This window comes from Ctenocephalides felis, unplaced genomic scaffold, assembly GCF_003426905.1.
Source record: "Ctenocephalides felis isolate EL2017-DRISC unplaced genomic scaffold, ASM342690v1 CF-g0.4_SCAFFOLD_01886, whole genome shotgun sequence".
Classification (NCBI taxonomy): Eukaryota; Metazoa; Arthropoda; class Insecta; order Siphonaptera; family Pulicidae; genus Ctenocephalides; species Ctenocephalides felis.
The window spans coordinates 85473578-85498316 of NW_020538040.1; the positions used below are offsets into that span (position 1 = coordinate 85473578).

Genomic DNA, 24739 nt, shown 5'->3' on the forward strand with positions numbered 1-24739 from the left:
ATGTGAAAACGACATACATCACAGCACATATGACATATTAAACAACCAACTACCAAAATATGTTATGCCTAAATATATAAATAATAATAAATTATTTGCTATTTTATTCTTATAAAATTGGGCTTTGTAGTAAGAAGATGAAAATTTAAAATTATGTGTTGTAAATATACGCGTTACAAAACAATAAACATTGACCGAAAAAATTAAAAAAAAAACAAGATTTCTGAGTGGCCCTAACCACTTGGTTTCAATCAAATTATGCGAAAACCTGTCCGGCAATAACCCTGACAGTTTCCCAAATTTTAATGCCGTTTGGACGGCACATTTTAAATAAATCATCGACGAGATAAAGATCATACGATGACCCTCGGTCAACATTCAGCAGATAAATCTCAACAGTAATCCTATAATATTTAAAATTATAAAAAATCCAAATCAGCACGATATGAAAATCTAATATAAATCTGTTACAAAGCGGTTTACCGTCGAACATATATTTCATAAATTTACATTTCTAAAACACCTAAATTCATTCGACTATGAAAATTATTATGTGTAAGTTTCCAAGATCGTGAATAGAATGCATTACATAAATCTTACAAAATAAATACGACGCGAGGCGCACGTGCTAAAAGACGCGGCAGCTGCTGACTTCTTCGCAAAGTCAAGTCGAAACCCGTTGAGATTTGTCCAAGTAAGCGCGAAGAAAAAATATAAAAAATATATAAGAAAATAAAAAATATTTCATTTTAGTGACCATTTCGGTTATTTGCTTCGGACGGTTGAACGCTGGAACCGAATGCGACATGCTAACGAGAAAAGATGCCATATATGTACACATATGATCTGGCGTTTCGCTCGAAAGTAGAAGAAATGATTTTGAATAAGTTGAAATATAATTAAAATAGTACTTTTATTAATAGTGCATTATTAAAAAGTCAATTATTAATAATTAATAAAAGTCATAAATTCCTTCAAAACTTTATGTTCTCGTTTACACGTATTCAACCTTACACAATTATTGAAAATATTGTTTTTTAATGAAATTTATTAATTTTGCGTTTACACAAAATTAAAAACACTAAACTATAATTTGCTTAAATCTACAATAACATTTTCATTGTTTTACTGCCGAAATACAACACTACAAAATGTATGCTACAGTTATGAATTCTTAGTCTATGTCTATGATCAAAATATGTAGATAAGATGGAAACCTCCCGTTTTATGATCAAAACTAAATTTTGTGAGTGTATAAGTTATTTTGTTTTAAATACCAAAACATCATTGTTTTTGACCTTTATTTTTAATTAGTATTTATTTATAATCGATAGCGCAAATTTATTCAGATGAGTTAATAACAGAACTATTTTTTACAAAATCTATAATTTAATATTCCTATAATTATTAAATGTGTTTGATATTAAATATATTAATATTTACTTTTTGTTCAATATGTTATTCATTATATTAAAAACTTACAAAAAGTGCTTTATTAAAGTGATTTGCGTTTAGCATGCTTATCCACATAAAAGTTAATTTTTCGAGTTACACAGAGAAATATAACTATTTCTTAAAAAAAAAATTGTAGAGCAGTGATCAAGATTCTCAAAATTCTTATAAGATTCACATTAAAGTTTTATAAAATTAGCTCTATACAAATTTATCGGGTAAAATTTAGGAGAACTGTAGTAATTGATAAAATTTAAAATAATAAAAAAACGGATTTAATAACCAGAAATTGACTTTATGCAGTGATAATCAAAATCGATATTATTTTTAAGAATTCAGTACAAATTTTAAAACTAATATAATAAAAATGATTTAAACTTAATATAAAAATGTTTCAATAGTTAAAACAGTCAAAACTTTTAAATATTTGCACATTTCAACAAACAATTTCAAAATTTTCAGATTATATTTTAGATGGTATATATAATTTAGTTTATAATGGAATCAAGTAGAAAATTGTGGCCAAGTCACTACTAAATGTGGTTACTGTCACAAGACTAAAGAGAAAAACATTTTTAGATTTAATGATTTAATGTAATTGTAATTGTCAGCTAGTATTTAAATTCATAATGGATAAAATGCGACTGTGCTTTTTACAGCACCTACATATATTCCTAGTAGAATTAAAGATAGAATAAAGATAGAATATCCATTATTATGGATATGCAAATGTATGTGAAAAATAAAAAAAATCGTGAATAATATTCTATCCGTATTATTATCATGTAGATTACAAAATAAAATCTGTTAATCAAGTAACTTCCCGTAGGGTAAGTTATAGTAATCGCAAAAAAAATCAATAATGAAAATCTTTATATATCTTTACGATTCAAAACCTTCAAAAATTTTGGCATACATTAGAAGAAATGAATGTATGTGTGTGTATGTATGTCCGGATACAATTTTTTGTCAACGATTTCGAGAAAAGAGAACAACCGATTTCAAACATTGAAAAAATATTCGATTCCTATTGATAAAGAGACGTGCTGAAGAGTTTTTGGCGAAGACAGATCCAGCCGTTTCGAAAATATGGTACAAAAAGATCCCGCAGAGTAGGTATCTTTACGTTTCAAAGGCTTCTGAAAATTTTGGCATAGCTTAGAAAAAATGTATGTGTGGTGTTCGTGTATGTATGTGCGGATAAATTTTTCGCCGACGTTTTCGAGAGCACGGATCACCCGATTTGAATAATTCAAAAACATTCAATTTCTATTGATAAGGAAACATGCTGATTAGTTTTTTGCAAAGACGGGTCAAGCCGTTTCGAAGATTCGGTTCAAAAAGTTCCAAAAATGGTAATTCAGTTTTTGAGAAAACGCAGCTAACGGAGCGTGATTGTTTTGAAAAAAGTTATGAAATAAAAATTCAAAAAAGTCAAATTTTCTCAAAAATTCCAAAGTTCTCAAAAATATATTTTTCTTTCAAATTTTGAAGCTTTTTTAAAAAAATAATTTTTGGTACCTTTAATTTGCCTTAAGACACGATGCCATGCTCCACTAGTTTTATTAAGAATTTAGGAAGTTTAAACAATTTACCACAAAAACAATGCCACACTACTTTATTTAATTAATCAAACAATTGATTATTACAAAACATGCTACCGACCAGATAAGTTTTTGAACAGTTCAGATTAGCGTTGTGGTCACTACATGGTACGTGCTTATTAATTATCACATCGTTTTAACAAATTTCAAAAGAAGTCTTTTTCTGGTCCGATGACCACCCCAAAGCTGTTATGCGTGCAAGCGATCCAGATCGCATTTTCATTGTACCTTTTCATATAATAATCTCGGCAATATACTCGTACAATGCAATGCAAAATACGACAATGGTTTATTCGTATGTTAGCCGCTCCGGCTAATGCTTTGCAATTAGAGCGAACTTAGTGACTTCCCCGCGGTCTTTTGTGAGTCATCGCCTCGCATCGCAATCGCGCGGCCACCTGTCCGCATTTTGCACGACCTCGGATGCGTCCGATGCTGATTCGAATTCCTTGCACTTTTTAAAACGCACGCGAAACGCGCTCTTGTCCCGAGGCACGATATAATTTTATGTGATTTAGAATCGGGTCGGATGATAGTAACTTTTTTCATTCTTATTGTTAGCTGAGAAAAAGTCAATCAATATCATATCTCTTGTTTCCATTTAAAGCTTTTTGATATTCACAACCTCGGATAGTTTAACGTTTTCGAATTCATAAGATTATCGAAATCACATATATTATCAGAATTTTAAGTAGAGGAAACTGAGTATGGTTTTGTGCCAAGATACGGTAGTGACAGTCGCTTAAGAGCTAAACTATACTAATTTTGAGATAGAGTCAAAAAGGAAAATGATAAAGTATGTTTGTTCGATCAAGTTCCCATTATTGCATTGAGTTCACGCCCTACGTTAACATTATCTGCAGTTTCTGTAAGTCATCGATTTCAGTCGTCAAGTTATCATAATGTTCAATCAATATGAGTCAGTAGTATCTAGTAATCAATGGAGTTATATTTAAGTTCAGTGTTCAAGTTATATATAAAGTGTACAAGAATCATGAAATAAACATAAACATCAAAAGTCTTCATCTGTTTCACTGATTCGCCTTCACAGTCTAGTACCATCTTGATGCTTAGCAGCAGGAAGAACCTACATATTGTTGGCACCGGGCACAACGACAGATAGATTACTCTGTTTGTTATTTTGCTATGATTGAGCATTAGTAGTTAATTACCAGTAATTAGTTTTTGCGTAGATAATTTAACTCACGCCTTGTTTCCCTTTAAAGCTTTTTGATATTCACATTAGGAGCAACCTAGGAAAATTTAACATTTTTTAACATAACAATTCATAAGATTATCGAAATCACATATATTATCAGAATTTGAAGTAGAAGGAATTGGGTTGGCACATGGTTGTGCCAGGATACGGTAGTGACAGTTAATATAGCTAAACTATACTAATTTTGAGAGAGAGTCAAAACGGAAAAAGATGAAGTATGTTTGTTCGAACAAGTTTCCATTATTGCAGTTCACGCCCTAAAATAACATGATCTGTAGACCGCATTGATATTAATGAGTCAAAAGTAAGTTTTCATGTTCGAATTCTTTTAATTAAGAACTGTTACTTGTATACAGATAGATTACTTTGTTATTTTGCTATAATTGAGCATTAGTAGTTAATTACCAAATTAGTTTTTTTATAGATAATTTAACTCGGTCGTAATGCTGATTTTTATAAATGTACGTTGGGTACGGTTGTAACAATTTTTATAGGTACAGTTGTGATATGTATTTCTTGTCATTTTCGGGTAAAGATCAAACAGATAAAGAAAATTTTAATTTTATCTTAACTAACAAGTTTGGAAGGCAAAATACAAAAGAGAAAGGGAAAGGAAAAGCCAATACAATTAAAAAAAATCTTGTTAACTTTGTTTGAAAAATTATGTTCTGATATTATACTCATCAGCTTTGTTTAAATGATTATATTATGTTGTGTTACATATTTGTGATAATAAAAGTTGTTATAAACTATTTTGGTATTTATACCTATTGTTTTCTAGCCTAATTTTATGGCTACCACATCCACTCTGGGGGTGTGGACGGTTGTGACACTCTCCCTTTTCTTATATAATTTGATTTTATGATTTCAGTATTTCAGTATTTTGATACAGGCAAATGTTCAAATTACCAAAAAATATTTTTTATGACTTAAATCATAAAAACGAAATGAGAAATTTATTACGTGCTATAAACATACTTTTGTCTTAAAATATATCTAATTATTAACGACAATTTTCAGAAAAAATACTAATAAGAGATTCGCGAGAATATAAAGTCTGAGGACAGTGAGAAAATTATAAATAAATCTAAAAAAATTAAAGTAATGTAAAGTAATTAAAAATCGATTTCAAATCTTCTATGCGGAATAATTAATTAATATGTAAATCGGTAATTGGATTTAACCATTTTTGATATAATAAAATTCGACTCATGTCATTTACTCATACAATATTTTTTTCAAGAAAGCTTTTCTAATATAATGAAAGTAGTTGTAGAAACATCAGATCAGAAAAACTTATTGATGTTCATTACATAATAGTAATACTTTTAAAACATTTTCAACCTGGACTAATTAACAGAATTTATAGTAATTTTTTTTTGTATCAACACGCAATATCCGAAAACCAAAACAACCATCGCATTACCTTGACATAAAATGATATCAAGTCCAAAGTCAAAATACACTTTTGATTTTTTATTTAAAATAAACGTGGAATCTCTAACTGTGCATATTTTATCATGAATAACCAAATGCTGTGCAACGTTTAATTGATACAGGTCAACAAATAGTCGAAATAGTTTATTCTCTTTTGTTCCAAATTATTTTATTATTTGAAATGCCATAAATAATAATCAATTATTGCAAGTGCATATAATTTGGCCCAAGCTTAACTCTTGCTCGTCGTGAGTCAGATTTCCGTGTTTTAAAACTCGTGCTCGCGAAAAAGATTGCGCTGGCAAAAAATAAAAGAGAAAAAATTCGTGCAAAAGCGAACAACATGTGAATACATACGCAAAACGCTGGTCTTTTCGTGTTGAAAAAATTTAAAGGGCTCCCCGAGCAATAAATTGTTAAAAGTTATGTGTGCCATCTTTTAAAAGCGCTCGATCGATAATTATTTCAAATCAGTGGACGGAATAAGTCACGATTTTTTATTCAGAAAGTTTTTTAGTTCACATTAATTGCATATGCTGTTTTTCATACCTACTGAGTGGGAGAGATATTGTGAGATTTTATAACACGTTCGTGGATTTGAATTAGGGTTTGTCGGTTTTCAAAAACCGGTTTTGTGGCGAAAATTATGAGATTCGAAAACCGGTTTTTTAGTGAAAAAAGTCGGTTTTCACTGTATAAATAGAAAATGACAAATATAGCCAAATATAAAAGATAGATGAAATCATATCGGTTCAATAGCAGCATTTGATATCTTATCAGTCTGCAATGGTTCCCAGTAAGTTTTTGTATATATTAATTTAGATTTTTATACCAGTGTATATATTAATTTAAATCAGTGTGACTTTTTCTTGAAGAAGTAACTTCCTCTTCTAAAACTTAAAAAAAGGTTTTAAGCCCTAGAAGCCACAAATAAAAGAACAAAAAACCTAGAATTATTATATCAGGCTTTAAAAACAATTAATCATCATTCGATCGCAAGTATGAGAGTATTTTCTATTTCAGGACATTTTGTGAGTAAACAAAGGACATAGTAAATTAGAATGTTTAAAATTAATTAATCAAAATTGCTCGGAATAGAAAATATAATTTTAAAAAATATCATTCTTATATGTGAAAATGATGCATGAATAACGAGTAATTATTTCCAAAGTTATTTAATCAAGATCAACAATTATTTTTTAGTTCTACTAATTAAAATTAAAATAATTTTGTTTACTATCGATAAAATTGAACAATGAATAAATTCAGTCAAATACTGCTCTAAATCACACTAAATTTGCGGATAAATTACAGAATATTCGAGCAAAAATTTATTTTCTGTATAAAATTTGAAAACCGGCTAAAACCGGTTTTTTAGTACAATTAAAATTCGAAAACCGGTTTTCTGAAATATCGGTTTTTGTAAAACCCTAATGTGAATGCTACAGCGAATGCTATGGATGCGAATGACGTGGATGCTATAACATTCAAATATTAAAGCCATATATTTTAAACTTTTCGGATATCACAACCAATTTAACAATAAAATGACTGTCAATATTTGTAGCTTGCTGAAATTTTTACTGTCCGCGAACGAGTTCATCTCATGTAAATAATATAAATTAATTTATTTACTCGTATTGATATAAATATTGTTTATAATAGTGCAGATATAAGATACTATCAAATTTGCTTTAACTGTTCCAAATATTCAATTTATCTTAAATGAATACTCAAAGGTTAAAATAAATTACGGTTAACTAAAGCTAGAACTAAAGAAGGAAAAATATAAGTTTTCAAAATAATTGTATATCACGATATATGGCTTAAAAATCAATTTCGCAGTTTTTAAAAAAAATCCGCAAAATTCGATTGATTCTTTGTAGATCCTCTATATACGGTACGTGATGTTATGAATAAAATTCACCTATATGAATTGCCGTTTATTGTGGTCAAAGGAATTTAAAATATGCAAGGTGTAAGGGTGAACAACTCATATGAATATGTGCAAATACTAAACATCTGCCGTTATATATGCCTTTAAAACGACGAAAAATCCGAAAGAATTTCATTTGTGACCTATGCAAATAGAATGAATTGTAAAAAGGGTGCTTTGGAATAGCGTATTCGAGCACAATTATATATTAATGATTCCATACCTACCACTTTACAGAAAACGTTTTTATGTAAAGATGACATCAAAGCAAAATCTTTTTTCAAAAGGAAATAAACACTTCATTGATTTTGATTATTTGAATGCACTATTTAAATAACGTGCAGGTTTTTATATAATGCCCATCATTATAAATAAATTTTAAATACATAGCAGTAGAGTAGAAAAGTTATTAAATTGTAAATATTATTTTTTTGTAACTTAAACTAATATCAATAACAAATTTGTTAAGAATCGGTTGTAAAAACTTACAGTGAAAAATGTGTGATACAATAGTTTGATTGCAGATGGTGTACACACAATTTTAGAAAATTGCTATTTAAATCTACAAGCGAATTAAATTTTTTATATTTTCAATATATTAATAAACTTATTTATATTCCTAATATTATGGAACTATGGCATATAATACAATTTAAATATTTAAACAATTCAGATTAAAAAGTGCAAAAGCAAAAAATTTGATAATGTCATAATGAAGAGAAATAAATCGAAAATTGTGAGTATATTTAAAGTAAGCAGAATACTTACTAGTATTAAATGTGGATATTATATACTATAATACTCATTATTTTATTTTTGAATTATTGCCTGCCTGCTTGCATTATTGCTTATATTCTTGTCTAATTGGAATATAAAAAAATCTATTTTTCTAATAATAAGTCTAATTACCGGCAACCAATAAAACAGATCCAGAAATATCACATTAACTAAAGCTAAAGTGTATCCAAAATTAAAGCAAAATTAAATAAAAAAAATATCTTTAAGTAATAATATATTTGTGTAATAAGTGCATTATTGTGTATAATACACAATTGTTATCAATAGAAAGTAATTGTGTTTGAATTCAGTTTTAGATTATAATATATAAACTATAATAATTTACCATATGATCATCTTGCCTTGAAAATAATAATTAATTACAAGATAAGCACAATAACAAGAGTTAGATAAAATCGGAATTAAAATTCACAAATATTATTAATATTAACCAAAAGAATAAAGTCCAAAATTTACAAAGCACTAAATATGTTTTATAATTGCGTTATTATATAAGCCCTCAACTTTATTTTTTTCATTATTCATACCTATATATTGCTTTAATGACTCGAACACGTTCTGAAAGAAATTGAGATTTTATTCCATCAAAAACACAATGACTTTGGACATAAAAAGCTCAGTTCGAAACACAAAAAATTGACTGTGATAAGTTCTCATTAAAATCTAACGTTGCATGGTAGAATTCGAAAAATAATACCAAGTCAGTGAATTATATATTTTTTGTAAAATCTTTTTTTAAGACCACGAACACACAGATTATTTTTAATAACGTTTTTATTGAAACATTCGGGCTGTCAACCAAAAGAACATTCAAATTTTTTTTGTTTATGTTTCAGTCGAGATGGTATTAGATGTATTTCTTTATTACAATCTTAATGTAGAAGCCGTGAAAACTCTAACAAAAAAGATTTTTGATTGAACAAAGCAAGTCACGAGAGCCATGATGGGGTTGATGAAATACTAAATTGATAGGGCATTTTGATAAAAATTAGCCATCATCGTTTAAAATTTCTTTTGACATAAAATTGTCGAATATTAGTTTTTAAAATATGTATTTATTTATCAAGTCTTACTCTTTCAGGTAAAAACACTTAACATTTATATTTTAATAGATGAATTACCTACTTTCAGCTTTTATAATCAGTACATGTTTGACATTTCTTACTAATATAATTTACATAAAATGAGAAAAATACAAGTCGATTTGTCAATATAATATATAAACTAAGAACAAGAAAAATGTTCAATTCATATGTAAAATTACAAACACAATTATGAATTATTAATTGAAATATAACAGCCCATGTTCTAAATTTAGTTTACCAAACACCAAAAATTATATTTTAAATGAGTCTTTCTGCTTATATAGCATAATGTATAATTTTTGCAAAACATTGAAAATTTTTTTATTATAAACTTAACGAAGAGCATAAAATATGTTAAAAATTAGTTGTGCAAATCTATACAGTTCTATTTAAATGATGTCTATCCTTTAATAATGAAACTTTATAATATAATATTAATATTATAAATAATTTTAAAATAATAATTTAAATGATTATTATTAATTAATATTTAATTATATAAACGAAAGTGTTCAAAGGAGGAATTAACTCTTCATATTAATGGGTGACATTAATAAACATCTTACAATTTTAAATATTGATATTATCGATTAAATTGTAATATATTATATTATGTGACCTGATGATAAGTATGCTAGTTTGAAAAAATAAACAAAAAAATGTAGCCTAGTCTGTAAATCTAGTTAACTCAAAATTACAAAACAAAAGTTTTTATAAAATAACCCTAGTAAAAAATGGCAATGGATTAGAAATTAAAAAAAAATAGCAATATATAAAATAAATCTAAAAAAAAACGTAAAACCGTTATAAAATGATATTCACAAGCTGTTTATAAATGATGTTGGTGCTTGTAACTGAAGTATGTATATTTATTTTGATAATTCAATTTAATTTTAAATCTGACAAATAGAATTCAAATTTTTGACAAGTTCTAAACAAATAAAAATTGGATATATTGGATAAAGAGTTGGAATGAGATGATTAACAATTGCAACTATTATTTTAGAATGAGAAATCGTCTATTTTATTATTCCTGGAACAATTGTCAATTTGATCGTGATAAGTAATATTTATTCGGCTTCGATGTGGACAGTGGATAAAACTAACATAACTGAAAAGGTAAAATTAATGGATTGTAGTTTTAATTACAGATTAATATTCTAACGTTTATTATTGTGATATTGTGAACTAATGTTTTTTGTTATATTTTTCAGAATTTATTGACATAATTTTGAAGTTAATATAAAATAAAATAAAAACAGAAAAATCGCAACAATCGTAATTATAAATAAAAATGGTATAATTATTTAGTAAATAAAAATGGTATAATTATTTTGCGTTTTATTATTAACAAATGTAGGCCAGGTTTTTTAGTAATTAATTAATTGATGTTACAAAAAAATCTTACAACAGTTTTATCATTTAAAATTGTTTGATGTTTATCAAATGTCACTAATTAATATGAAGAATTAATTCATTTTTTTGTATTCATGTAATGTAATTATTAATTTCAAAATATTTAAATAATTATTATTAAATTAGTAAAATATTATACATTACACATTTTCATTATAAAAAGGGAGACATTTAAATGGAGCTATATAGATTTGAATCTACAAATAATTCGTAATTTATTTTATGTTCTCTTTTCTCTAATTTAAAATAAACATTTTAATGTTTTTCAAAAAATGAAATTAATTTACATTATTTTAGTTACTACATATTATGAAATGAATTTTAATTATTATATGTTATGAAATTGATAGAGAAAGACTCTATACGCAGAAAGACTCAATTAAAACATAAGCCTCGATGTTTAGCAAACTAAATTTAGAACTTGGGGATTAAACCTTACCTAATAATTAATACTTAATAATTGTTTTTGTAATTTTACATATCAATTGATTTTTTTTATTATAAGCTTATATATTATATTGACAAATAGACTTTTTTATCTTATGTAAAGTTTAAGTATTCTGAATATAATATGCGAAAGCAAAAGGTAATAGTAGGGGCTTGTCAAAATAAGTAGCAAAACGGGCAATGATTTACAGAAACTTGAAAGTGAGGAATTTATCGTATGAATTGAAAATGTTAAGTGAACGAATAAGAACTGATAAATAAATGTATATTTTGTTAACTTATATTCTTTAATTTTATGACACAAAGAAATTTTAAACGATGATGGCTAATTTATGACCTCAATTTAGTATTTTATCCATTTCTATTTGTGCCTTGTTCCGTTTAAAAAAAATTGCTAAGTAAAGCACTTTATTAAGTGAGCTTTCGGGTGAAATTTGCACAGATAAAAAAAATCTAAGGCAAAATACAAAATAAAATAATAAAGATAAGTCAATACAAGAAAGCTAAAGATTTCTAGTTCAACAAATTGTTTTAATGATTATGTTGTGTTCTGTTACATATTATTTCAGACAATGAAAGTCATTTTAAACCATTTTGGTGTTTAACCTATATTTATGCCTGTCACAACCGTCCTGGTGGTGTGGACGGTTGTCCCACTCGCCCTTCTCTTGTATGATTTGATTTTATGACTAATCCATCAAATTTAATGACATTATTTTAGCATAATAAAATAACAAAATTATCGATGATAATAAAAGTGGCAAAACCGTAGCCAGTAATTAAATAAATTCAAAAAATATTAATTTTAGTTCAATAAAATTCATTATACATATATTGGTTACTAAAAACATATTACATCAGTCTACCCAAAATATAATAAAATATCTTCTACCAATGGTTCAGGTTAAATTAGAAGCGCTTTAATCGGTTATTTTATTAACCGTATATCAATAAATGATAAAATTCATATATTATAAAAAACATACCTACTTCGAAATCAAATAAAATTCAAACCGTCCATCAAGCTTTACTATAACAAAAGATCACCCAAAATATATTCGTGCAACATTCAACCATGAAGAAGATGGGGTATAAAAAATCTAGCTGTCGCGCGATAATTTTTTTCATCATATACCACCCGTAGAAAACTCGATGGTTTGGTTCGAAAATATTTATCGTTTTTTTTTGCCGGTGGTAAATAGTTGATGAGTCACGAGATTTCGACGTTTAGAATGTAAGGTGCGCTTTGGGAAAGGATCGTGGTATCGTCACAGTATAAACCTGGATGTTATACTGTTCCTCACCTTTACCTCTGGTACGAAATTCGGCCGAGGTGTCCGCCGGTTCGGGACCATTCTGATCCCACCGTTTGTGTGGTAGTAGTAGTTTTTTTGTGGAGTAATTTTGGAAGCAATTTGAACACGTGCACTCTTTGGATGCGCTCGAAGTTTTTAACAGGTTATATGATGGTATTTTCATCCGATGGACGCTACAGGGCGCGCATCGGGTGCCAGCGATCACCTAACGAAATCGTAATAAACAATAATTGGACTCCATCGCTGCTTTTTCGTCCTTCTCGTGCACTTCCTGAACACGAAAATGTCGCTGACAAAAAACACTACGTTTGCAATGTTGTGAGCAAAGCGTTATTACCGTCGTGAGAGTTTAAGATAATGATATCGTAAAATTACTTAACGCACATTTTGTAAACGTTTTGAGTTTTGAACGACAGCTCTAATTTCGCGCACACTGTCCCGTTTTTTGCAGACTTACAGTGTTGAGTTATGTACGCTTTATGTATTTTCGGCCAAGAGAAACGACTCTCATTTATGACTTTATTAGCTTTTTTACTCGGGTAAAAATATTACCGGCACTTTGGTTATAATTCTTGCCAGTGAAAGTTTATTTGTTCCAGCATTTTATTTTAAATTCATTAGAAGGCATCTAATAATCACGTGAGGCTTAAGAAAAAAGGGGGGAGAGTTGACAAAAACAAATCACAAAAAGTCACATGGAATAAGTGGGTCTAGTTTGATATCACATATTTTTATTAAAAAAAGAAAAAAATTACGATTTTTTGTTGGTACTGTAAGTAAACGTGATGTTTGGTGAGGGAGAGGGGGTAATTTTAAATATTACCACGTATCACCAAAGAGGATGGGAGGTTCAAAAATCTTTAGCAATTCCAAAAATGTCCTTATAAATCGCAAAAAATCGAAAATGAAACTTTTTTATAGATCTTTACGTTTCAGAGGTTTCTGAATATTTTGGCATACCTTAGAAAAAATGGATGTATGTGTGTGTGTGTGTGCGTGTGTGTATGTGTGCGGATACAAATTTTCATCGACAATTTCGGGAACACGAATGAAGCGATTTGAATAATTCAAAAAACATTCGATTCGTATTGATAAGGAGACGTGCTGATTAGTTTTTGGCGAAGGCAGGTCTTGTCGTTCCGAAGATATGGGGTAAAAAGTGCCAAAAACGGCAACTCAGTTTTTAAGAAAACGAAGCGTCCGATTTGAATAATTCAAAACACATTTGATTTGTATTAATAAGATGAAGAACTGATCAAATTTTCATGAAGACTGGTCTAGCGGTTTCGGAGGTCTAGTAAAAAAAGTAAAAAAAATGCCATTTGGCGGTCAAAAATGATCATCAGACATATGCACATCAAATTATCATATATATATAACAATAAGTATAAATTTTGTTTACATTCTTATGGGTTGCGTACCAATGCTTATCCGTTAGATGGCGGCGCAGCGCTTACGCGTTTCGATATTTTGTCTCTATGCAGTTAAAGCAGTACGATTGCTTTGAAAAAAAGTTCAGAACTTCCAAAATATTTTAAAATACACTTTTCTTGAAAAAGTCTTTTTTTCAAAAAAAAGTAAATTTTTGTCAAAAATTTATAGTTTCTCAAAAATCTAATTTTTCAGAGAAATTTTTTTTAAAAATGTTAATCTCTAAAAAAAAAATGGTGCGGGAAGTTCCAGCAATTTGCCTTAAGGCACGATGCCATGCGCCCCACTAGTTTAAGCTTTTCTTTAAATAAATATTTCAATTTCCCAAAATGCGGTTCTGTCAGCGAAGACCGTTGGAAGATACAGGTACATGGATCAGAACAATGCTATGAGGAAGATAAACAGGTAACACTTTGTCAGGTTATAAAGGTATTCCGGTTTCAAGGAAAGGAACCTACCCTTAGAATCTCGTACCTACACTTGAGGCTTATAAACTAAAATTCCGACAAACTTAATTAATGTTCACTATATGGCACCGCATAACATTTTATGGCCATAAAATCACGCACGATGAAAGGAATGTGGAACTTTTGTTATGTTTACATAACAACGAAAATAACATTTGAATTTTAATTAGGAGGTAACTGATTAAAAGGATTTACTTATACGTGTAAAATCCAAAATACAACTATATGGAAGTGGCATTTTTTTATGGATTTTCCCATATGTGCAATTGAATAGCTTTATTAATAATAATTGAGATTTATTAAATTTTTGAACAAGAAGTTGACCATAAACTCTATCATCATATAATATTTAATTAAAAAAAGTCAAATACATTTCTTCTTTTAAAATAACTTGAAACTCTCAAATTTAATGTAAGATCATTTACATAAAAATGAAAAATTAACAGATAGTATTTATTTTTTTTATAAATTAGGATAAAGCAGGGCTTAAAGATTCGCGGGTAAAAAGGTTGACCACCGTTATCAAAAACAAGTAAAGTTGAGAATTTTTTACCAACAATATTTGTAAGTAGAGAGTAAACGATGTAGAACAAGCCAACACCTTAATTCTTAGGACATTGTTATCGAGAGATAAATAAACAAATGTATTTTTCTTTGTTGTTAGTTTTTTTTTGGTTCTGAGCACTGTTGTTTAGTTTCCGAGACCTTAATATAATTTTTAAGTAAACGTTATTTAACAGTTTAATAATATGTATTATCAACTTTAAGTTAGATTCAACCGTGTTTTTATATAACCTCTAAAAAGCTTACAGCTGGGTGGGGTAAAAAGTAGCAATTTTACTTTGACAAAGAAGTGAATAATTAAAAATTGTAAATAAAAGAGTAAATTAAGTTTAATAAAGCTAGACTATAAACTAGAGATAAGTTAAATATGATAATAAATCATATTTAAATAATGGCAAAATACCAGATCAAAGATTATACGGTGTTCTCTCTATATTTTGCATTGGTAGTATAATGTAGATATTATTTTGTAAAACCCCATTAAAATTAAAATTAGACATGCCGTCTTGGCCATTCCAATTTACCCCACCCATAGTAAAAAAAAACAGGTTACTTCTTTTTTGAAAAAGAAAAAAAAAAATACATTTCCACAATGGTGAAAATCAGCTGGGATTTTTACTAATCATGGTCAGATAGTTGTTTTTCTGATATGTTTTTTTTTTCTTAGGATATAATTGGTTTGGTTTTCACAATACAATTGCTCAAAGCCAAATTGGACCTTTATGCCCCGCCCTTCCTTATTTGCATTTTTTGTTTTTTTATTTAGTTTCCCTAAATATTAATCATATATGTTGCTTAATCTCAAATGATAAAGTTAATTTAAAAGTAGTAATTAAAATTCAAATCCCTTCGTTTCAAACCTGAGATAATCAAAGATTATTAATTAAGAGTTGGACATGATTTTAGATTCATTACTGTTTTTTATACCAGTATTAGCAGTTAATGACCTAAACCTAATTATAGTTCCTGACAAGATTTAGTATTTTTTTAGATCACATTTCAGACAACGGGTATTAATACTGTTTTTGTACGGTTACCCTTTAGTGGAAAAAAATAATTTCAAGTTATTCTAAAGAAGCAAACGGGAAAACTAGAAAAAAGAACGGACCATTTCAGTAAGAAGATCTGAACAATGCATAATACGAGAATTTAAGGTTTAATAGGATATAAGTATAGGTTGATTAAGAATAAACAACTTATTTGGGATTAACTCAAACAGAGTAAATATTTCTATTGTTTGAAAACCGTAACATTTGAATAAAATAAATTACTTATTATTTACAATTAATAAATAATAATTCCTTAGTGTTAATCTATTTCAAGGCTATAATTGTAATTACATCAATGCAATTAATATATGCTTTTAATGATCATTGACGAATCCTGAACTATAATATATGTATACATTTAATTATTAGTTACTATTTTTTATGTATCTTATCATCTATTATTTTAATAAATAAATTCTTTACTTTTGTACTTTTATAAATCGATATGTTTTGTATCTTGTTTTACTAGTAATATACCCTTTGCTTCCGCATATTATAATAAAAAGTAGTAAATTACTATAAAGGATTTAATTCTCATAATAGAGTTCATTGTCTTAATAAACATCCTGAAATGTTATTGGTAGGAAAAGTGTGTGAATTATAAAAATTAATTAAAATGTAGAATAACGGGTTGCGCTTTTAAAAAACAAGTACACATTTTACATGTGTACTTAATTCAATACCGTGTATGTATTAAACATGTGTCAGTTTTTCCTTCAAAATTGTTTAAACTATTTGTCCAAATTGACTAACATATTTTGGCACAAAAGTGAATAACCCGCAGTAGTTTCTACCCTTACATTGCTCTACAGCAAATTGGTATACTTATAACTCACTTATAAATTAATATATTGATCACCCCGATTATTTATACATGTCATGAAGTTCATGCAACTTTCCTGAAGATAAAATGCTACTTTCACCTAGTTTTTTTAAAAAGATTTTTTAATTTTTAAAGATTTTTTAAACAAATGTATTGATAGAGTTGGAGAGACTGGGTACGTTAGTCTTACTTATTTTGTTAATTTATCAGATAGCTGGTAGAAAAATAAATTAAATGGTAATTCGAATATTGTCTACGTCAAAGTACTAAAATACTGTCCTTAAATGCGATGGATTAGTCATAAAATTAAATCATGTAAGAAAAAGGCGAGTGTCACTACCGTCCTGGGGTGTGACACTCGCCCCATAGTGAGGACAGCCATGAACATAAGTTGAAGAACAATACCTATAATCATCAAAGTGGTTTATAACGACTTTTAAAGTCAGAAATGTGTAAGACAATACAACATAAAATTATTTATACAAAGCTTATGAATATAATTTAACAATATATATGTAAACTTATTTTTTTTAAATAAAGTTAACGAAAAATCCTTGTAATTTTTTTTATTGTATTGAATTTGCCTTTCCCTTTCTCTTTCGTATATTGTCTTACAATTAGTTATGATTTCTCTAATACAAGTCACACAAAACAGAACTAATTGCTGGTAACTATTGATATTCAACTTACAGTTGAACATCTATGCGATAATAGAAACTTGTTTGAACAAACATACTTCATCTATATGCCTTTGGATTCTGTCGCAAAATCAGTATAGTTTAGCTGATATGGCGACTGTCACTACCGTACCTTAAATACATCTGTAACAGGTCTCCCCTACAAAATTTAGTTTTGTCAAAATCAACAAATCGCCTTCGTTTATCCGCCTTTCGTCAATTCCGAGCTATTGTTCTCCTGAAACTAAGAAAATCTCGGACCCCTGCCGGGTTCCGTCGAGTGTCGGCTATGGTTTTAGTGCGTGTGCTTTTGACATTTTTAGGAAGATTATAAATGTTTTTCAGTTATTTCTTTTGTGTTCACAAAAATACGACGCACGCATAATTAATAATGCATGAGGATAACGCTGAGTAAGAAGGACGTGGCAAAAGAAATTATGAATTTCGGATGACATCAAGACAAAGGGAATTTTTTGATGAAATGTCTATGAATTTTCAATGCAAAGGGTTAGATTAGTAATTTTCAATCTGCATTATTAATATTTTGATAATCATAATCCTTTTAGTAATCGAATAATTTTTTATCTCTTTTTCAGTCAATAAATGTTTTTCGCGGATCAAGATTTTCTTGAACTTAAAGAAATACTAGAATTTCTAACTTTTTCTTCTAAAGAGTCCGGTCTATCAGCTGAAACTTTTTCAAAACATTGGCAACAAAGTGGTAACTACCAATAAAACTAGATGCATCAAAGTACATAGTTTTTGAATGGCTTGCAGAAAAAGCAAATTTGAGAAAAAATAAAGAAATTGAATATTAAAGTTCGAAGAAAAAGGGATATGGCAAAGCTGTAATTTTTTTCAGAATTTTTGAAACCTCGCTCGATTTGCATGCTCATTTACATGTGACATACGTTGCAGTGGATAAACAATTTAATTTGTTGCCGCTTTTACTTATATATTACATTTATTCACATATGAATGTCATATCCCTATTCAAAGCCAGTTGATTAATTTTCTATTTTTACTAGTATTTTTTAAAAAATATCTTTTACGGCTAAACAACGGACAGCAGACAGCTAGTATATATATATATATATATATATATATATATATATATATATATATTTGGGTGATCCTTAATATGGACATTTTCGAATTTTCTTGCTCCCAAGGGCTCAAATGGTTCCAAATTGATAAACTATTCTCTGAAAGTTTTAGCTCTTAATATTGTTTTTTAAATAGCATAGAAACAGCATGAAAAAAAATAAAAAATGACACGAATTTTCACTTTTAATTTATTTGTAGCTAAGTTATACCTAATTTTTTTTTTTCATTTTCAAAATTTTTTACATGCTCTTTCCATACGAAGTTTGATGGAATTGCGCACTATCTAAAAGTTAATATTAAGAGCTACAATTTTCAGAGAATTGTTTTTTTATCAATTTGGAACCATTTGAGCCCTTAGGAGCAAGGAAATTCGAAAATGTCCATATTAAGGACCACCCTAATATATATATATATATATATATATATATATATATATATATATATCAATATTAATCTTTATCTCATGGTGCAGTATTTTTATTGTTTCATATACCACAGTTTATATGACAAATTGCTTTTAAATTTTACAAATCTGCAATATTATTAATTTAAATAATCTTAAATGTGATTTATTTAAAATATTAATTTTACATTAATATTTGCTGAAATATAGATCTAATGACAAGTTACTTTTTTTTCTAAGTCTAAATAAAATATAAAAAATGTCATTATCAAAGTGTTTTATGAGTTTGAAAAAATGTCATTATCAAAGTGTTCTATGAGTTTGAAAAACAAAAATCTGTAGCATCAAGCCACCAGCAAATTACAAAACAAAATGTTTATAAAAGAAACCTATCTAAAAAAAGTAAAACCTAAAATTTTTTTTACAAATATAGTAAATTTATTAAAAATTTGATAAAAAATGCGACTTAGACCAAATTATGTTTGCGGGCCATGCTGTGTTTATGTGAGTATATTTGTTTTGATAATTTCATTTAATTTTAAATCTGACAAATTTTTAATTTTTGACAAGTTCTGAAGCCATAACAATTGTGAATATTATATAGAGTTGGAATGTTATAATTAATAATTGCTATTATTATTTCAGATCGAAAAACTGTTTAAATGCTTTGCTTAGAATTGTTCAGCGTGATTTTTTTTTATTTTTGACGTTTATAAGGATTAAGGTACGACTTGGTAAACTGCATTAAATATAGTTTTATTTACAGATTGATTATATTAAATACTTTGAACGTAATATTATATTGTATACTAATATTTGTTATTTTTTCAGATTCGTGGGGAAATAATATCTTATAAAAATAAAAATTGAAAAATTGAAAAACGGTAGTAACATAAATGAATCAATTTACACTTTATAAAACTTTAAAAATAAAAATAGTATAAATATTTTGCGTTTTATTAATAATAGTGTAGGATAATTTATAGTACAAGTAATTGTTATAATAGCCGTAATAATTAAAATTGTTTGAAGTTAACTAAATGTCATATAGACATAAATATTCAAAGTTATCTAAAGTCATAATTACTCAATAATTTTTTTGAAACAAATATTGCAACATTTTACAATATACTACATTACTGTTTTATACGTACATTATAATTTTTTAATATAAACTTTTAACTTTATACTATAAGATAGAATTATACTTAATACTATAAGATATTACAAGATAGAATATTTAATTATATATAACAATTATTGTATCCAAATATTTTCTTTGAATTTGCCACATTTTACTTATAGCATATTTTTTTACCTATTTTGTTCTTTGTTGAGAAACTTTGGATCAGATTTTTATGCCAGGATGACTTCAAATTATAGTCGATGATTTTTTGGAAGATCTTTAGTCACTATCTGATCGTAATGGGGTTTTGAATAAAGATTTGACAAGTTATCAGTCTGAAGCCAAAATGCGATTATGATGATGATTTTAGATTAGATATGCATTTATGAGCATGAAGGGTTAAGCTCTGACAAAGTGACTTCAGAGTAAATTTATTTGTCACTCAGATATGGGTCAATCTCATTTCGCTATCTTTTTTAATTACTTCTTTAGATTTTGAATAGATTACTTTAGTAAATGATCGAAGGATATATTTACAGATGCTGCATGCGAGTCTATCTTTTATATAGTTTACAATACATTCTATATGTTCAATATTCCATAAATAAAATAATTAATAACTTAATTCTATCTTTATGATAAATATGTTCAGTAAAATTTCCATTGAATTCCCAATTAAAGAAATGTGATTTTTTACTACTTTTCTAAAATTTGTCAACTGTTCTTTTCTACCCCTTGGGATAGTAGCCGGGGCAAACAGATCTAATGTTTTATTTTTAATTTTGAATGGATTTGACGTAATAGTAGCTACATTATTGAACCAATGCAAACAATATTTTTTTTACGTACATTTTTTACAAAGATAACATTGTATATAACCTTAATCTGGCAGAATTGGGATAACTATTAATTTAATTCGTGTTTTGTAAAATTGCTTTATTTAACTTAATTTACTTTGTTATTTACTAATTTTTATTGTTTACCCCTTTGCCAGATTAAAGCCTCAGTTGGGCAAAAAGGCTAAACTAAAAGCTAGATTTTTTTAGAAAGACTAACGATCTTTAAGTAAGAGATCTCTGACAACTAAAACCGATACCGTACACAGCTATGAAATTAACTGGAAAATTGATACACACTTATCGTAAAAGATGTCAGATAAATAGTCGGTAACAAAACTTGCATTAAAACTATTTACAACAGTATCTAGTTACTGGAGTCATTTATAAAACTTGATGTTTGTGCCTTCGATAAGGCAAATCACAAAGAAGGTTTTAAAACCTTTTACTATTTTCAAGTAAACATGGAGTGAATTTGCAAAAATCACAATCAACCGATCTTAAAGTTAATGTTATGACGCCATCAAATCATTAACTCGTCTGCGAATCGTGGATTGCACATCGATGGATCGAAAAGCTTCTTCGACCATTTGTTATCTGCTTTTTTGTTGTTTTTGCTCATCAAGAAGAATAAACGTGCAGGCTAATTCGTTATTATAAAACAGCATAGAATAGCGAATGGATATTGATAACATCCCAGATAATGCACGATTTTGCCAGAACAAGTCGATTTTGCCTGGACTGGCTGAAACTTCCATGGACAATTTTCTTGTTTTGAACTGCTAAATAATTGGACATACTTATTCAGAATATATTTTCTTTAATATTTAATCTTTTTTTTTCATAGAGTAGTTGGTTGTCACAGCTGTTAAGAAGGGTAGGTAAGGTTCAATTCGACTTTCAGTAATTATGCTGTCTAAACTAAATGAACTACATCACAACATATTGCACGTATCAAACAAACAACTATCGAACTATGGTCAGTAAAATTTCCAGTTAATTCCCAACTATAGAAACGCATTTTTACTATTTTTCTAAGAAAAATATCTATCTCATTTTTCCCCATAGACAGGTTAAATTGGAACTGCCAAGGGGCAAAGAGATCCAATGTCTTATTTTCAATTTTAAATGAATTTTACAAAATAATAGATTCAACATTCAACCAACGCAAAATATTGGGCACATTTTTTACAAAAATAAGACTGTATATGACATTGATCTAGTATTTCATCAGAATTGATTTCTTTTTTTTTAACTGATTTATATTTTTATTTGCAATTTCGAGAAATATACTAGTAGTGACATTTTGATGCATTTGACAGTTTGTAGTACAATTTTATATAAAAAACGCAGTGTCATTGGTCTATTTTACAGCAGAATTGGCAGGAAAAATAGTTCTATTTGATTAAAGCCTTTTTCTTATCACAAATACAGGAATTATTTAGGTTAGAATTGAGAAACAAAGTTAAAATTAGTATGAAGAATAATATATAAATATATATATATTTTCTTTTCTCCCTTTTATTAATAATCATCAGGACAAATACATTCTGTAAATTATTTTGATACACATTAATATTATTTATGATTTTCTTTCAATGGCCCCATCAAGTTACATTTGACGACATTAAAAACAAGTGCAAACTACAGAAAAACTGATGATGCAATCGTTTGCAAAGCAAATAGGAAATCGTGATTGCTGCTGCTATTCAGTTAATTTTTCTATTCGATTTGCAGTGGATGTGATTATGCTAAAAACTAATATATGAGTAAGTTTCCTTCACAGCTTTATTGCTTTAGACAACGTGATAAAGCTGCAAAACACACAGTAAATCTAGCCGTGAAAAACAACAATCCCAAAGAGAAAGTATCTTCGGAGAGAAAATTTCGCAAATTGGGCAGCTAGATTTACTATGTATTTAAATAAATGCTTTGCAATATGTCAATGATAAAAAGACTTAAAACAAACTTAAAAAAAACAGATTTTACATATGCTAACATCAAATTGATTAGTTTTCAACAATATCAAGAAAAGTGGTTTGAGGTCTTTGACTTGATGTATCAAAATTAATAAATATTTATATTAAAAAACAAAAGAAAAAATTGTTTGTATGTGTGAAGCAAAATGAATACAACAATATGAAACAGAGACTGTTGTCTAAAAGGTAGACATGAATGAAAGGTGTGCAACCAAATATCCCGATCTTCCTTCTAGATCAGTAGTCCTAATGCATTAGCAAACATCTAAAAAAGTCTAAACAAGACAAATTTTCTGGTATCATAATCGCACATAATCAACTGATGCACTTTAAAACCGAAAATCATACGGTAATTGACACGGAGACAACAGAAACAAATCTGTCTGCTGACATCGGCAGTCGTCGCGTCAAACACTTTCATATCAGCGTCTGCTAAACGCAGCGACTAATGTCTGACAAAACACTTTAAAACACAGTTGGGCGCAGAAAAGGATAAACATTACTTGAACTTAACCGATAACATGACTAGCAACTATCAACATTAAACTGAGAGCTGGGGACTACAAAGTCTATCCATCAGTTCTTATTACTATGCACTCCAAGTGACAGCAAACTTGCATCAATCCTACTGCTAGTAGGGAACGTTCTAGTAAGTTGTAACATATTTTATGGTAATTCATTAAATTCTCATCTTAAACTTTAAGTTTTATTAGTTATAAGGACTATTTTATATACAATGACCATTGTAAATAATTTTTGCTAATTATTTACACATACGTTGTATTAATTACATGACAATGATTGTCAATTCAACGCCTATTAATGACCCAGTAAATTGATACTCATGTTAATAAAGGACTGCTTCAACCACTTCAACGAATTTATTTTCGCACTTTCAATTTATAATAATCATATATTTTATATTTTGGGTTTCTTGTTAAGTTATTACACTAGTTCTCGTGGTAAATTCATAAAATTTTGATTTGAGTAGTGATATATTCTCTTAAATTGATCCAGTAAAACTTTTGCTAATTTTTATCAGTAGTGGCTAACTTTTTTTTGTTATTATAAAACTTTTTTCAATCAAAACTGAAACATTCTTATCATTCAAAATGAAGAAGTACGAAAAAAAACATAAAAAACACAATAAATTTAATAGTTATAGTTAATGGTAGAAATGTTATCTATTAAGTGGAACAAGTTTCATAAATATTTATTATATGCTATGCCTACTATTTCTATTAATTTGTAAATGTAAATATTCAGAAATATTTTAGTAAAGAGTGAAATATATGGACAATAATTTTAAATTAGTAAAATATATTTTAATTATTCTTTGTAATATGTTCTAAGTAATAATAAATAATGCAGAAACCTTGCTTGTAAATGATATCAAATAAAATCAGCTTCAAATATATTTAGAATTTGTGAATAGAACACAAAATTAATGCAAGCAATATAACTTATTAATAATATGATTAAAGTAAATATCATATAAAATCATATCTAATGCTGAAATTATGTTATTTTTTGTATTATGGGTTTTACTAGGTCAGTTTTTTATAAA

At 27.8% G+C, this 24739-nt stretch overlaps 1 protein-coding gene across 2 annotated transcripts in view; it reads right to left on the reverse strand.

The window, feature by feature from the left end:
- The window catches only part of LOC113377013 (pickpocket protein 28), a 226726-nt gene that overhangs the window by 141101 nt on the left and 60886 nt on the right, over window positions 1-24739 (reverse strand). The gene's annotated exons all lie outside the window — the stretch shown is intronic.